General features: G+C 31.8%; 1 long non-coding RNA gene across 1 annotated transcript; it reads right to left on the reverse strand.

The window, feature by feature from the left end:
• Window positions 1–3,718: 3,718 nt before the first annotated feature.
• On the reverse strand, window positions 3,719–6,909 carry LOC131947059 (uncharacterized). The gene is made up of 4 exons (XR_009387825.1): window positions 6,862–6,909; window positions 6,576–6,596; window positions 4,026–4,056; window positions 3,719–3,827 (listed from the first exon to the last, which is right to left on the reverse strand). It is a non-coding gene; the product is annotated as an uncharacterized LOC131947059 (long non-coding RNA).
• Between the last annotated feature and the right edge of the window lie 11,265 nt (window positions 6,910–18,174).

The raw sequence follows: 18,174 nt of genomic DNA on the forward strand, positions 1-18,174 counted from the left end.
TGACTATCCTAATCAATAGCACAGTCAAGGTTTTCTTTATACCATCTACCACGTTGTATGCTTACAATTTATTCATTTTTAATGTCATCATTGTAATCACTGTTAAAATGTCCGTTTTATTCTTCCTGTCATCATTGTTATTTTTCGTTGTTATCATTTTCTGAAGTTCTCTTCCAATTGTGTTTTTATTTATTTGCCTATTTTTATTCGCCTGTCACTGTTTCAAGTAAGAAACTTTCATGTTTAATTAATTGACACGTAGATCTAAAAACATTTTTGCTTGTGTCAAGTTTACATAGCCTAGGGTGATAGGTAAGCAATAATCACTCAATATGGAAATAATAGAAAAAAAGTGGTAGATTGTTAGCGCACAATTTTATAAAATAACTTATCGAACCAACTTGACAACTGAGTTTCTAGAAGATAACGAATCTTCTTCTTCTTCTTCGTTCTTAATTATTTGTGTTGAAGGGGATCGAGATTTATCTGCCAGAGGGTTTGAACTCGAGACTGTTCGAATGTATCAACCATGAGCTTTTTGCCGACTCGACCACGCCTCCAACACAATTAAGAGTTACGTGTCAACTGGTTTTGCGCCATTGAGGCCATTGACTCCGATTTCAGCCTGCTTTTCTTTTTGGATTTGCTTCCATAGCCTTTGTCCAACCAAGAACAAACTACAGGGCAGCAGTTATTTAATTTTGGAGTTGTCTCTCCTGGAAGAGTGGCTGTCCCCAGCTAACGAGCCTCATCTGCCCGAGGGTTCGAACTCGAGACTTTTCGGTTTAGCGACCATGAGCTTTACCGACTCGACCACGCCGACCCCTAAGATAACGAATGAAGGAGAAGACATAAATAGCAATGGAAGATCTTTTCAGAGATAAAATGTATGGTCGTGACGTGTGGTGGTCTGCGAAAATAATTGCCACCAATTTGCTTTTTAATTGCTATTTTGTCTCGGTATAAGGCTACTCAAAGGGATGAAGCAATTAGAAGGAATGCGTTTTACGCCGTTATTCTAATTTTTCATTCGCTCCAACATTGCATTTTTATATTGCACAATACATCGCATTTTTATATTGCACAATCGCCATTAGCGCACTAAGTCATAAGCTTAACACGGTACGCTCTTTTGTCTGCGTGTCAAGGAATATAATAGAAAAACTGAATTGCTTTTTATGTGTATCTTATTCATAATTGATGTCTTTTTTATGTTGAATACCATTGTTGAAGAAGTAACTCACTAAATAGCACAAGGCTTGCAACACGCTTAAAGAAGGTGCAACAGTATTGTACTTATTAAACTAAAATCTTGTATTAAAACTCTTGTATAGTTTATGCATTTTAGATACAGCTAGTGTGTTACTAATGAGTTAGGGAAAACAACAAATAGTTGTTCAAATTAATACATATTTGGAAAATAAAAACAGAAACGTATTTTGTAATAATGCTCTCAACACCGATAGATATTGTCGGTGTATGCACCTTTTCCTATGTTTGTAAATGTATGTAATATATGTTATATATATATATATATATATATATATATATATATATATATATATATATATATATATATATAACATATATTATATATATATATATATATATATATATATATATATATATATATATATATATATATATATATATATATATATATATATATATATATATATATTAGTAGGTACGTGCTTGCACGAGCGCCTATGTTAATGTATGTATGTGCGTTCTATGAGTGTGCGCGTGTGCCTGTATACGTAGATGTATGTAAAACTATTCTTTAGATCTGCTGTATAGAAGACCTAAGCGGTGACTGAACGTGCTCGCGACATTGCTGGCTACACAATAGATAACATGAATCATTCAGGACAATGTACCCTCATCTCTTAAGCTGCTGGTTAACCAATGAAGGATCGATTTTTGGCGTTAACCACACATATGTCTCAATACTGACACATATACGTTCTTTGTATATATATATATATATATATATATATATATATATATATATATATCTATATATATATTATATATATATATATATATATATATATATATATATATATATATATATATATATATATATATATATATATATCTATATATATATATATATTCGTACAACCATGAATGTATATGAGTATTAGCTTTAGATTTACAAAAGCCGGTTTTCCAGTGTTCGGAAAGCTTACATTTCTGTTTTATGACACCCCCCCCCACACACACACACGCGGTTAAATTGACTGTAACTGACTGGCTTAAATCCAAGTTTAATAGAGATCGTGACTTGTGCATACAACCTCCCCCCCTTTCACCGGCCGCTCCAGATGAATGAAGAATGCCACAGTGTTATTACGTGTTTACCTACTTAGTGCACATGGATTACTTGTGTCATGGCTGGAAACTAGTTCAACCCAACACAGCAGCTTAACTGTTGTATTTTAGCTGTAGAACTGGTGTTATACATTTTTTTAAACAAAAGCTGCTCTGTACAAGATACATTTTGTACAATAATACTCCGCATTTCTTTTTCTAAAATCACCACGTTTCAAACACGACTTTTAAAATATGACTTAAGGATTGCAAAAACACGTCGATAATATAACCATAACTGATCTATGCTATTTTTGTATTGTATTAATTCTTGAGTTACATTCCCAAGGATAAGGTGATTTTAAAATTTTAGTTTACATATTTATTATTATTTTTTTAGAAACCAGATCTTAAGCATATTTCTACGATAATAATTTTAGAAAATATGATAAAATATATTTATAATAGTATATTTCTAATGCTCTGGGTTATTGCGTTTTAAATGTCGAATGTGGGTTATTTTTTAGGCGTAGGTTTAAGATAGTTTTCATTCGTTACACATCCAAGTATGAGTAGTGGGGTAGGGGGAGAGTTTTGTACCAAAGGAACCAGAATATAGGACTACTTTTTCAAATCCTTTCCGCCGCAGCAGAAAGCTCTTTTTATTTTTGTGAGCGATTTGTTGAACATTCTCCACAAGATAAGCCTGCTTTAATGTTGTCTTTCTGTTGTGTCCCTCCAAGTTTTCCTTGCCCTTCCCTGTTTCCTTTTTCTTGTGTTATGATAGGTACTTTGTTTAATTTTGAGCGTTTCCCATCTAAAAATTAGTATACCGTGAGTTATTTATATTCATATTGGTGGTCTATGATAGTAGTTACACTTTCAAGTAAGTAGAACGCCCAGAGTCCAATCAGCCCAGATGGGCACCAGACTCACGTTTGGGATTGTAAAAAGTGGCTGGGCATCGTTCTGACCACATAATTCTTTCATATTCTGAGTTCAAACGGTAAGAAAAGAAAAAAGAACTTTACAGATTATTTATATTATCATTTTGTCAGGTTTGATTCTTTAATGTGCTAAGATTCAAGAGGTATGAAATCAAATTATACTAGGCAACAAAACGCCATCGTTTTAAGAGAAATGCTGCCTATCGCTAAAAATATTTTCACAATTATATTAACCGATATTTAGTGTGTTAAATTAAACTTTGATGCTACTTTTATAATGCAGTTCGCTGCCCACAGGTATGTTTAAAAGTAACCCGCTTATAAGTAAAACCAAATAAAAAAAGCAAATACCACAAAGCATGTCCTGATCAATGTCGATAACCAAATCGAGAAACAAACACTGTTAAAAGTAAAACGAACTAGAAACATAAAGACAACATACTTTATTTTTAAAAATCTTTTTAATTTGTTTTACATTTCACAAATTTAAATAACGAAAATATTACCATTATTTCAAATGAATTTATAATTACTTTTATTAAAATCTCAAATATGTTTCTCCGCCTGAAAAAAATAAATGAAAATAACAAAGTAAGTATTCAAGATTTTTATAAATTTGGAATAAATAAAGTGCTTTTAGGTTTATTATAGTGTTTTTAGAAAATCTTATGGAGCGTATATTTTTTATTTAATAATTATATAAAAATTTTAAATGAAAAATAAATCAAAATTGCAATAAAGTAATTTAAAAACATATCTCACCACAACGGTTCCTGTAGGCTGGTTAGTTTTTCTGTGGAAATAAAGCATAAATCTTCAGTCATAAACACTTTACGTGCATTCGTCAACAGAAGAGCTATACTTTATCTGCTGTGTTGATCGTTTATTGTGTAAAATACGTCATACTGGCAGTGGCGTAGCTACCGTAAAGCTAGAGTAAGTAAGGCATAGGGGCCCAAGGCACTTAGGGGCCCTGTTCCTTCTTTAAAAAAGTTAATTAACTTTAATATTTATTTTATATAAACAATTTCAAAAAGAAAATGGAAATCAAGTTGTTTATTTTCTACTGTAGAAATTATTAAAAATTTCAAAAAAGGCCCCATGTCCTTTCATAGTGTATAGGCAGTGGCATTCAGTGTGTGTGTGTGTGTGTTGCGTCGAATAGGGCCCACTCGTATTTATAACACCACAGGCGCTGAATGTGGGGGAGGGCTGGCGTCAAACAGGGCCCACCCGTATTAATAACACCACAGGCGCTGCCGCAGTTTTGGTAAGCAATTCAGAGAATCAGCCTATAAAATTTGAATGTGAGATACGACATCCAGCACCCGTATATTTTCACGTTTCGCTAAAAACCTCAACTGAGTGGGAAACTCCCTACCCCCCCCCCCCCCACCACCACCCTTCATCTCCCTTCTGTTTCCCCTATAAGTACGACTAGGTCGCAGCAATGTGGACGGGTATGCCAGTTGCGTATTAAATTTCTTTAACATTCGATGGTGATAATGGAGAGTTTGATGTCTATGATGGGATTTTTAAATCTGATTATTTGCATAACATGATGATGTTATGAAACAAATTGTAATTATGCCTTTTGAATCAGTAACTTGGCCAGCTAAAATAGATCTCAAGAAGCTCATTAATAATTTTGCAAACTTAAAAGCATGAAAAAGAAATGAAATCTAAATAAACTTAGATACAATTTTTTAAAATTGTGCTTGGTTAGCGGTCACAAGGTTGGCCGTCCCCCTGAGCGTTTACTGAAGGTGTAAACCACCCACCCCCCGCCACCTCCTCCCCCCCCCCCCAACAATTTTGCATTTTTTGTGGGCTGTCACCCCTCTCTTCCTAATAATCTTTTAGTATTTTAACTGGATAAAACATAGTTTTGACAGTACATTTTACAATTTTTGTCATGGTGTCAAAGCTAAAAGGTGTTACCCAATGTGGACCTTTGCCTTGTGACGCAATGATTTTTACATTACGGTGCAGTACATAATATTACAGTACAGTATAAATACACAATCAGGACATATACAAATTTACATTATTTAAAACTCCTCCCTCGTAAGTAACAATCAGTGTTTCTTCCAAGCATCTCTTCAGAGGAGGGAAGGAGACAGAAACCTCTCCCCCCCCCCCCCCCCCCGAAGAGAGTCTACCCCCCGAAAAAAATGGAATCGATATAGAAAGTATATACTTTTAATAGTGTCCGGCCCCCCGTCCCCCCTCTCCCGAAGTTTTAGTCCGCCCGCATCCCCCCCCCCCCCCCGAAAATTTCGAGTGCCCCCCCCCACCGAGAAAAAAGTCTGGAAGAAACACTAATAGCAATCGATTTCTCCGCTGCCCATGTTTAACTCAGTTATAGCCTAACGGGTGACGAAGGGGCCCACTGATAATTTTTGCATAGGGGCCCGAAAATCTTAGCTACGCCACTGCATACTGTCTTCTATAGTTTGCACAATTCAAATCTTATTTGAGACTTTCAAATGAAACATGTATTAAATGTAATGTTTTCAAAATAAAGTTACAATTGAAAAAAAGTGTAGTCGGCGTTTCTGAGTATGGTTAGAATATTTTGGAATAGTCTAGAACTTAAGGGATAGTGCTTGTGTATGTTGACTTATCTCGGCGCATTTATATATATATATATATATATATATATATATATATATATATATATATATATATATATATATATATATATATTATCAAGTTAGAATGCATGTATAAAACGGAAGAACGATTGTTAGAGGTTTTTTCGGTAGCGACTAACATAGAGTAGGTTACGTTGATTTGTGAATAAACGTGAACTGAATAACACTACTTAAGCTGTGTAACCTTTGTCGAGTGAATGCAAGTAGTTTTAAATAGGTAGTGGAGTGGAGAGGAGAGGTGCCAATAGAGAAGACATAATTAAGAATGAGATTTTAAAATGGCTGTTTTATGTATCTAAACTGTTTTTCATTTCAAGTCAAGTTTTTACTGAAATGCTTGTCAAATAATAAAAAAAAACATGATAAAGTTTGGAACATTTGTAAATTGATGCTCTGATGTGACTATTATATAAAAATAAAATGTTTTAATAACGTCTAGTCCTAATTAGTTTTGCAAATTAAGATTTTGTTATTGTTATCCCACACATCATATAATTATACAAATAATTGATAATGTATTGATATTTGAAAATATTATTATTATCGTTTAAGAATGATATTAATATTTTTAAAAATGTAGGCCTATTTATGCAGTTTTCAACCAATACTAATGATGAAATAAAAAAATATAAACAATTAAAAACAATGTTCTTACGCCTTTTCCTTTATCTGAAGCCTAGAGAAAGTAGAAACGTGGATATATATATATATATATATATATATATATATATATATATATATATATATATATATATATATATATATATATATATATATATATATATATATATATATATATACAGTGAAAAAATATTAGTCAAAAATATATGAGACAAACTTTCTGAAACTAAAAAAACGATTAAACAAAAATCTCAATATGAAATAATACACTAGTTAATTAATTATTTTAAAAGCTTTTGGAAATGTCTATAGACAACTACCTTTTGTGGTTTTTGGCTGGTTGGTGGTGGGTTTGAAGGTTCAGCGCGCTAAATTATAAAGAAATAAAAAAATAATAATAAGGGGAATAACCATACGTTTGAATACTGTATTTTTAACGACCGATTCTATCCCTTTATTTTTTAAATTAAAAAAAAATATTTAAAAATATTATTGAAGTTATTTAACAAGGAACATATGTAAATACAAGAACTAATTAAATGATTTAACAATAATTCACTATAACAAAACAACACAGTAATTTTAAAAATGATTTAATAAAACAATATTGTTTAAAAATTACACATCTATTCAGTTTAAATTATTTTTGCTTTCTTCTTGTGAGTTAATTCTTTAAAAAGCTTGTTTGTTGATTTGGAAATATTTAAATTGGTAATTTAAACTAGTAATCTTGAATAAGTAGATAAAACTTGTTTAACACACGTCAGATATTTTTACTTACTGCTTTAGCAGGAGGTGGTCCTGTTGGTTTGCTCTGAAGGTCAAAGAAATATTTTATCAGTATTAATTGTTACGATTCGCATTACAACGTCATAAAACAGGTTAAGTATTTTATAACTGCTTAGTTATTTATAAATAGAATAATGGGCCTGTACGGAGCTATAAAAAGATCACTATAGATATTCATGTTGAGCATGGTTATATAGATAATAAACTAAAGAACTACTTACTTTTTCAGCAGATGATTCTCCAGAGACTGATTTCTACCCAACGGGAAATAGAAAATTATATATATATATATATATATATATACATATATATATATATATATATATATATATATATATATATATATATATTATAATAGTAGGTATCTTTATACATTTATTTATATTGCATATTATTTATCATCAGTCACTTATCGACTTACACTATTATCGGATGGTGATCCAGTTGACTCTTTCTGTTCAAACATAAAACATAAGCGCATAGATTACACACTAGTACTATTCATTTTATATTGTGTAAATATAGCAGTAGAAGAAAAAAACTAGTACAAACAAATCAGATTGATGAAATAGATCACAACAGTTAAACAAACGTGAAGCATGTTTAAAGGACAATAATTTACATACTCTTTCAGCAGATGATATATATATATATATATATATGCCCATACAGTGGCGTAGCGAGGTCGGGTGTCACCCGGTGCGGCACCTAATGGTGTCACCCCCGCAGAGGCGTTGCGACCCTTGCCGGGGGCAAACTTTCAAGTTTTCGATTTGCACCCCCCCCCCTCAAACTTTCGATTTTGCACCCCCCTCAAGTTTTCGATTTGCACCCCCCCCCCCTCAAGTTTTTCTCTCTATATTTTGCCATTTTTTGCCTTGGTGTCACCCCCCTAAATGGTGTCACCCGGTGCGGTCCGCACCCCCCGCCCCCCCCCCCTCGCTACGCCCCTGTGCCCATACGGTAAGAATGTTGAGAAAAGAGTGTGTAAGAACATTATCAAGTAGCTAGTTGAAAGTTATGATTGTGGTGTATAGATTTAGCGTCACAGTGTTTTCTTTCTATTTAAATGTACATCTCTTCTCTCCACTCACACTGAGGGATTAAAATATTGACTTACTTTGTCAAGGGAAGGTGACCCGGTTGGTTTGTCCTGCAATCAGAGCAAGCAGATTGTACATTACTAGATGGAGATGATACACTAACATGCATGCGTTATGGGACTGAGTGGCCTAGCCGTATCGAGATTAACTGCTGCGAGTTCGAATTCGGGTTTAAGTATATAGAATGTCCCTGAATCCACCCAGCTCTGATGGTTTCTCATGTTAAAGAAAACAAAGGCGGCTGGGCATATTGCTGACCATAATATACTTTCATATGCTTAGATCTTGATCAAGAACGGAAAATTAAGATAATTTGATCATCCAAATGTTAACTAAAATTAAATAAGTTCTTCAAGTTAAACCTGATTTAACCTTTAGGCTCCTATTCACAATGTATTTAAATTTACGTTTTATAATTCACAATTATCCTTAAACATCGACAATTCCAGGAACCGTAACATTTAATATTTGTAATAACACAAAATTACAATAGTTTCCATTCTTTTCACTGTTCTATAACTACTATCTATTCCATAACTAGTGAGAACATTTCTAAACCCAATATTCAACAGATAATTAAAATCATACCTGCTTTCCTTCTTTCTGCAAAAGGAAAAGAAAATACCATATTTTTAACACAAAAAAAACAGTAAAACACTAAAATAATAATTTAAAAGAATTAATTAAAGAATATTTAAAATTAAAAATTAATTTTGAGTGAACTTGATGTTGTGCTTTGATAATAAAAGTATAAGAATGCACACAAATCTTTTTTTAAAGATGGTTAAAAATCGTATAGCTCTATGCCTTTGCATAAACATATTTTATATAGGTAAAACAGCTTATTTAAATACACCTGATATATATATATATATATATATATATATATATATATATATATATATGTATATATATATATATATATATATATATATATATATATATATATATATATATATATATATATATATATATATATATATAGTTATATAAAAACTGTAAATCTATATGTGCAATCAAAACTTACTGGGGCAGCCTGTACAGCGCACAACAGTGCGAGCATGGCAAATGCTAAAACGCATGTCATCTTAGAGGCCATTTCAGACTGTGAATTATTTTAAAGAAATTTTAAAAATTACTACATCAACAAAACATAAAATTAAACAAAAATTTAAAAATCAAAACTATAAATTAATCAAAGTCAAATGTATATTTGTTTACAATAAATCTGACGGAAATTGATATAATTTTAATAAAAGAAACTATACTTACTTGACTGGTTTAGATACCTGTTGAAAGTGAAGTTTGCTTTGAGAAGCGAATTTTCTGTAGCCTAAACAGAAAATATTCTCACTATTTATACAAACTGCAGTATAAGGACGTAATGAAATTCGTGATTTTGTATTGCTTTCAAAGCTTTAGTGCTATCCAATTAAAATAGTTTTCTGTGTTGAAATCATTGACTTCTGTATTGATGGGTTTAGTCACATGTTTAATTCTGGCTGTGTAAAAAGTTATTCTATATTTGATCACATTCGATGAACGTGACAATATTTCAAAAAAACATTATGTTTATTGACGAAAAAAATTCAATACTGATTACACGGTGAATCACACATTGAGTCCAGCTTACATTTGTCACACATTCTGGTCGTAGGATCATACTTGAATTCCGGGCTATAACCCCTAGGCTCAATCCCTAAGGGTAATGTCCCCTTTTCAAAAATAAAATCCAAACCTTTACGCCCCAGCACTAACTATGGGTATTTTTTAAGAGTATTTTTTTTTCAAATTCAGCGAGGAATCAAACACGCTCACTACAGCAATCATTGAATAACATATTTAATATTTTAAATTTTGATATTTCTCTCAGTGTGTGTAAAATAGAAGGGACTTTCTGCTATTACGTCAGATTATGAAGAAATATGTGAGCGTAACGTTTGCTTTTGTCTGGGTTTTTTTTACACGTAATCAGAACTTTGTTACCGCCGTAAGTGTAGATTCCCAAATACATCTTTTATAAATGTATATGTCATAACCTTATGATTTATTTAGGGGACTGATTGGCTGATAACCCGAAAGTCTCGAGTTCGAATCTTGGTTCAAGTCAGTAAATGTTCATGAGTTAAAACATCTCAAATGGGTACCTAACTCACGTTAGGGAAAACAAAGGCGGTTTCGCATCGTGCTGACCACACTATCCATTCATATACTGAGGTCTCTGTAACAGATGAACTCTAGTTCATGTGTCTTGGACAAGAACGGGAAAAGATGAGGATAAATTAACCGTATGGCGTGCTTTTGTTTACTTTTTATAAAACCCTAGCACTTTCGTTTTTATTTAACATGCAAGCTTAATATTTTGTATAAGTTAACTAGTTAGACAAAGTGATGTTAAATCTAAAGTTTGGACTGTAACATGTCCTTTGATTCCCCTCCCTCTCTCACCTCTCTCACCAGACCGAATAGTCCACATAAGTTTATTTAAACCCCCCTCTCTTCCCCTTCTTTGGTTATTCTGGTTTTCATCACACGTAAATACACGAAACAAAACATAACTCAAACAATGAAAAATACTTAGATTGACTGAACAAACAGAGTTGAAAATCACAAAATAAGTTGAAGTTTATGAACAAAAATAAAGTTTTGTTTTGCCCAGAAATGTCAACAAATAATTTAAACATGTTACATGAAAATTGTGAAATCAAGTAACAAAACCGAATCCAAAAGAGTTTCTTTGATCTTTTGCAGTCTTGAATTTAATCTACTTTTTTACATGAATATCACCAAAGTTATTTTTAAATTGCTGAAAGTAAAAAAGAAATATTTTAAGCACCAACAAAACACATTAACGTTAACAACAGCACAGTTTTTTAAGTATAAAATTACAATTAAATACAACATTTGAAATATATTGTAATGGAACTAAATACGATAGAAAGCAATACGCATACATGTTCCAAATTAATAGCTTGATATTGGTTGTACGTCATAATTAACTTGACTGTTGAGATAAAACACGAAAATAATATAGCTAAATGGAAAAGCATATAGGTAATATTGTAAAAGAACTGTTGTGGCAATTTTGTACAGGATAAAATGCAATTACAAATGTAGACTACATTAAAAACAATATTATTTTATAAAACATTGTTAGTTTCTAGTTCAGATATTTATTCATTTAACTTCAATATTAAAAAAGAACAACATGTGAGCATTTACCATTGGATTTTGGTTGGTTGGTGGGGCTACAATAGTTTTTTTCTGTTGTAGAAAAAGCAACATAATCATTCATACAGTAGCACACTAAACTATATAATATATAGTCCCTCTCTCTCTCTGTATATATATATATATATATATATATATATATATATATATATATATATATATATATATATATATATATATATATACATATATATATATATATATATATATATATATATATACGCCTTACGTGTCTTATGCACGTATGTTTCGTATGTTTTTGTATCTATGTTTTCACTTTCGTATGTGATATTTTTTTTCCATGAAATAATCAATATTTGTGTTTACAGTTAAAGCAGTTAAAAAACTCAAACTTACAGCATCAGTTGGTGGTTGTTTAATTGTTTTTTTCTGTGCCAAAAATATTACATCATTGCTACTAGATGCGATAGACACAAAAAAACAATCACACGTACATTAGCACAAAAATCCATTGTGGCGTTTTAATAGCATGTCCGCGTTTTCAAGCATGTGTTTACTTCTGTGTGTGGTATTGGATTAACAATTTCTTAAAATTCAGTTTTAATTTATAATTGTATTTTTATGATATTTATTTATATGTATTATTAATTTTGTGTTGACTTACGCTATCAGCTGGCAGGGCTCTAATTGACTTGCTCTACGAAAGAAAACAATACATATATTTTTGTATTAATGATGCTAATTTGGAAAAAAAAAAACATTCATTAATATTTTTTTTAAAGTAGCATTCGAATTAAGATAGGTAGACACCATTATTGATTATTATAAGATTCCAATTTTCTCACAGATCTTTTTTAAAAATGCGCGTAAATTAGAAATAAAAAATTACTTACCCCATTAGCTAGTGGTTTACTTGTTTTTTTCTATACGATAAAAATACGTATTTAAAAAAATCATAATTTTAAGAATGAATACAAAGTAAGAAAATCGAAAAATTAGAAAAAAAACATATTCCACTTTAGAAAATATATATACTGTTTTTGCGAAATCAACTAAGCAGTCCTATATTCATACTTGTAAAAGAAAATATTTTTTAAAATATTTTTTTTTTAAATGCCATTACACCATCGCCTACGGGTGCTCGAAGAACTACACTTACTATTACCTTCTGTTAAAAAAATCAAAGGGTATCTTGTTTAAATCGTATCATTTGAAATAAAGATCTGCATATATGAAACACTTTTATTTACATTAGCTGATATTTGCGATTATTTATATAATCGATTTAATATAAAAATATATGTTAAGTCTCGATATACTTTAACTAAGACGAAGCTTGGTTTTCTTAAAATAATTATTTATTTTTATATTCAGACATTAACATATTTATTAAAACTGTAATAAAAAAAATTCCATAGTATTGTTGTTTAAATTATTGTTTCTGTTATGAGGTAAATACTCGTTAATTTGCCACATTACACTTATACATAGCTGTATTGCGTGTATTAATTCACATTCTGACCATCAACTGCAAATTAAGTCTTTTGTATTTTGAACGTTTCTTTTAGATACAGCCAAAAACATAAAAATGAAGTTTTATTTTTATGGTATGAATAGTTATATTCTTATAGTTTCTAATTATTTCTTTAAATATACACAAATTTTCAAGTTTTTATAATGTCTGTTAAATAAAACAAAAGTATACGTTTTGTATCGCAAAAAGAATGTCGGAGATTTGCTGTTGCCCTATACTCCACAGGGAGTGATGAGGATTATGTAAGTAAGTAAGTATACGTTTTGTATAAAGAATAAATAATGTAATTTTGAAATGTATTTTTTAATAAAATTATGTATAGAGTTGCAAGTGAGGGTATCGATATTTTGGGGATTATTAACTCGCGTAGCTAATATTTCAACATCGTGGAAGTGTTTTTTTTTAATTACTTAAAAACTAAAAGGTCGCCCAAAGGGCTAAATAAGTAAAACCGTCATATTTGATCACAAATGTATTGAATGAAATTAAAACTTACGGGGGAGGCTGCTTGTGCGATGTACGCAAGTGACAAAAGAACAAGGACTATCACAAAGGTCATTTTAGTGGCCATTGTAGACTGTTTGGAGTTAGCAGTGAGCTGTAGAGGATATAAATCTAAATGGTAAATGGCAAATGTTGAACAATCGGGTATTTAACTATTGATTGTCAAAAGTTGCTGAACAAATGTTGCTAGTCAAAATTACATTTATACATTATTTGTAGAAAAGAAATAGTCATACTTTAATTCTTCTTCTTCTTCGTTCTTAATATTTAGTGTTGGAAGTGATCGAGCCTTATCTCCCAGAGGGTTCGAACTCTATACTATTTTTCGAATTTAATAACCAAGAGCTTTGCCGATTCGACCATGCCTCCGACACAATTAAGTTTACGTGTCAACTGGTTAACGCCATTGAGGCCGTTGACTCCGATTTCAGCCTGCTTTTCTTGTCCAACCAAGAACAAACTACAAGGCAGCAGTTAATAGATTTTGGAGTTGTCTCTCCTAGAAGAGCGGCTGTCCCCAACCTCATCAGCCCGAGGGTTCGAACTGGAGACTTTTCGGTTTAGCAACTAGGAGCTTTACCGACTCGACCACGCCGATACAATTATGTAATATTTGAAAACAAAGTGCTTTGCAAAATCATTCAAAACTTTCTTTTCAATATAGTTAAAAAGATATTCATAACAGTCTTTTTGAACAAAAAGTCATACTTAAATAAAATTAAATAATCGTGTAATAGGCCTATTAAAAAACAAAGTGAAATAAAAATAAATCATTCAAGCCTTTCATTACACTATACGAAAAGTTTAATTAAGCGTAAAAAAAAATTTAAATCTAAAAATAAAACTTTAGCAACTTACCTTTGACGGTTAATTTCAGTTTACTGTGAAATCTTGAGCAAGGTTCCAGTGTCTAATGCAGCTAATCGTCTGCTATTTATTAAAACCAATCCACGATGACGTAATAAAAATTCGTGATGCCCCCCTCTCCCCCCCCCCCCCACCACATTTTATAAAAACAAAATAATTAACAATATAAAAGCGCGTGATTACTACATGGCAAGCGTTCATTGGCTGGTGAAATCACGTGACGTATTATCTCTACTTAAACATTCATTCGGTATTTAATTGCGTTCCATTTATAAAACAGTCTTCTAAAAGATAGCCGAAGTCTGTTAAATCGAATTTTAGTCAACGCGGCATTAAAAGCAACGTTTTAAAAATAAACCGGGAGTGATCTAACCTAAACTTTCTCAAATATTCTAATATTTGAGCTACTGGGGATGGCAACTCAGGACATAGACAATATTTTTAATCCATTTTTAATTACCTAAACTTTTTATAATAGAATAGAATCTCGTAAAAAAAAATTGAACGCCAAATAAAATGTGCATAATAGTGCGGGATATTATTAGTATTTTATAAATCCACATGCGTTTTTTGAGAAATCGGAAATAGCGTAAATGACTACTTACGGTTGACGGAAATTACTCAAAATTTAATAGAAGGCAGAAAATTAGAACTTTTACCTACGTGTGAAATTTTCATTTATCTATCCGAAACAGTACTCAAGTTATAGGCTTTTGAAAAAAAAAATTGAAAAGTAGAAAATGTTCCACTTCCGGTAATCGGAAATCGCTCAAAAGTTGATACGGATCTACTATTTTGATATAATATTTAAAAATGAAATTTCATCAACCTAGCTGTAAAGGTACTCAAGTTATCGTGTTTACACACACACAGACACACGGACAAGATTGCAAAACTAAGTTTTTCCGACTCAGGGAGGTGTAAAACGTCGAGATTTGCAAAAAAACTCGATTTTTTTTTTGCACGATTACAAGACTTTCTCTATACTTCGTATATACGAGAAAGTAAAAAAGTTCAAAATCTCTTATAAAAGAAATTCTATAAAGTGGAATACTGTCCTAGATAAACCATGCAGGCGTTGCGGCCAAAAAAAAATATGGACAGCGTGTCAAACCCCGTCCCGCATTTTAACCTGGTAAACCGTGTCCTACGCACAGGCTGTCATCACCTGTGGTCTTCTTTATCCTGCGTTATTCACATTCCTTTGATGCATTTTTATTCTCCTATTTTCTTCTAATTTTTATTTCTCTAATGAACTGTTTCCTATTTAATTTCTTTTACAGTATGGCACGGTAGTGAGCTGGACTGCTAACCCGTAAGTCTCGAGTTCTAATCAGATTCAAGTCCGTAGACCGTCCCTGAGTCCACCCAACTCACGCTAGGGAAAGTAAAGGCGGCTGGGCATAGTATTGACCACACTATCTCTTCATACGCCGAGTTCACAGAAACAAGTGAACTCTACTTCACTTAGACCGTCAGGTTTGAAAAGGGAACTTTACTTTACTTTTACTTTTACAGTAAATTATTTTCATAATGTTGTATATTTATTTTCACTTTTTCCTGTTCTTTGTTTTAGGTTTTTCTTTTCGTATTGTTTTTTTCTTTTCTCAGCCTACACATTTTATTTTATACAATCAGTGTTCTTTTCAGACTTTTTTCTCCGTGGGGGGTGGGGGGGGGGGGGGTGGGGGGGATGGTCGGAGTAGGGCACTTGATATATTCGAGGGGGGGGGGAGGCGGACAAACTTTTCCGGAAGGGGGGGGGGGGGAGGGGCGGAAACTGGTAAACTTGTAAAAGTGTATAAGTATATATTTTCTATATAAATTCAAATTCGTTCTTGGGGAGGGGGGTAGACTTTCTTCGGGGGGAGGGGGACAGAGATGGCTGGAAGAAGCTGTATACAATGTATATGGCTTGTTTGTGCTCTAGCTAATTTGTGACGAAATGACAGTTCTCACGAACTTATTTACTGCAATATTAAATATCCATAGATTGATATTTAAAATCACTCTATTTTCGTGTAACTTGTTTATAATGCAGATTACTCTTATTATATTATTTCTCTTATCGCAATGCTATTTAGAGCAATATAATTTTTTTAAACATGTTTTTAGTAGATTCGTATTGCGGTATATATTTTATTAACATATCAGGATGCTAAGTTAAAATATATAAGCCCTGTCTAATCAATAACACAGTCAAGGTTTTTGTTTATACCATCTGTCTCGTTGCATGCTTACAATGTATGCATTTCAATGCCATCATTGTAATCACTGTTATTATGTCCATTTTTTCTTCCTGTCATCGATGTCATCTTTTTATTTTTATCATCTTCTGGTGTTGTCTTCCAAATGTTATATTCATTTGCTTTTTTTTCATTTGCCTGTCACTTTTTTATGTACAATTTTTTTTTTCATCTATAATTAATTGACAAGTAGATCCAAAAACGTTTTGCTTGTGTCAAGTTTACGTAGCCTTGGGTGATAGGTAAGCAATAACCGGTCAATAAGGAAATAATAGAAAAAAGTGGTGTATTGTTAGCGCACAGTTATATAAAGGAGCTATCGAAACAACTTGACAACTGACTTTCTAGAAGATAATAAATGAAGAGGAAGGTATAACTATTAAGGGCACATCTTTTCGGAGATATAGGGTATGATAACGGCGTGTGGAGGTATGCGAACATTGTGCCACCAATTTGATTTAGTCTCGGTATAACGCTCGTAAAAAAGATGAAACAGGAGGAATGCAATTTTCGTCCTTAAACTAATTTTTCATTTGCATGTTTTTTATATTGCACAACCGCATCTAGCTTACTAAACTCATATGCTTAACACGGTACGCTCTTTTGTCTACGTGTACAAGAGTAGAATAGAAAAAAAAACTGAATTGCTTTTTATACTATCTTGTTCATAATTGATGACATTTTTATGTTGAAAACCACATTTGAAAAGGTAACTTACAATATAGCATCAGGCTTGCAACCCACTTAAAAAAGGATAAACAGTATTGTACTTATTTAGCTTAAATATTTTATTAAAACTTTGTATAATTTACGCATTTTGTATACACCAATTATATTACTAATGAGATAGGGAAAACAACAGAAATAGATGTTCGAATTATAATACATGCTTGGAACCTAAAACACTCAGATACGTGTTTTGTAACAATTCTCTCTTATTCACATACATTGTTTGTCGGTGTATGCATCTTTTCCTATATGTGTATATGTGTATTAGTAGGTACGTGCTTGCAAGAGCGCTTGTGTTAATGTATGTATGTCCGTCGAATGCGTGTGGGTGTCCGTATTGGTGGATTGATGTAAAACTATTCTTTAGAAGAACTGCATAGCACATGTAAGCGGTGACTCAACACGCTCGCAGCATTGTCTTCCTACGCAGTTGATCACATGAATAATTCAGGACAATGAACCCTCAGCACTTAGGTTGCTGGTTAGCCAATGAAGGATCAATTCTGGCATAATTATGTCTCAATAGAGACACATATACGTTCTATATATATATTTATATATATATATATATCTATATATATATATATATCTATATATATATATATATATATATATATATATATATATATATATATATATATATATATATATATAACCATATAAACCATA

This window comes from Physella acuta, unplaced genomic scaffold (assembly GCF_028476545.2).
Source record: "Physella acuta isolate Inbredline_101_S28 unplaced genomic scaffold, ASM2847654v3 ptg000580l, whole genome shotgun sequence".
Taxonomy (NCBI): Eukaryota; Metazoa; Mollusca; class Gastropoda; family Physidae; genus Physella; species Physella acuta.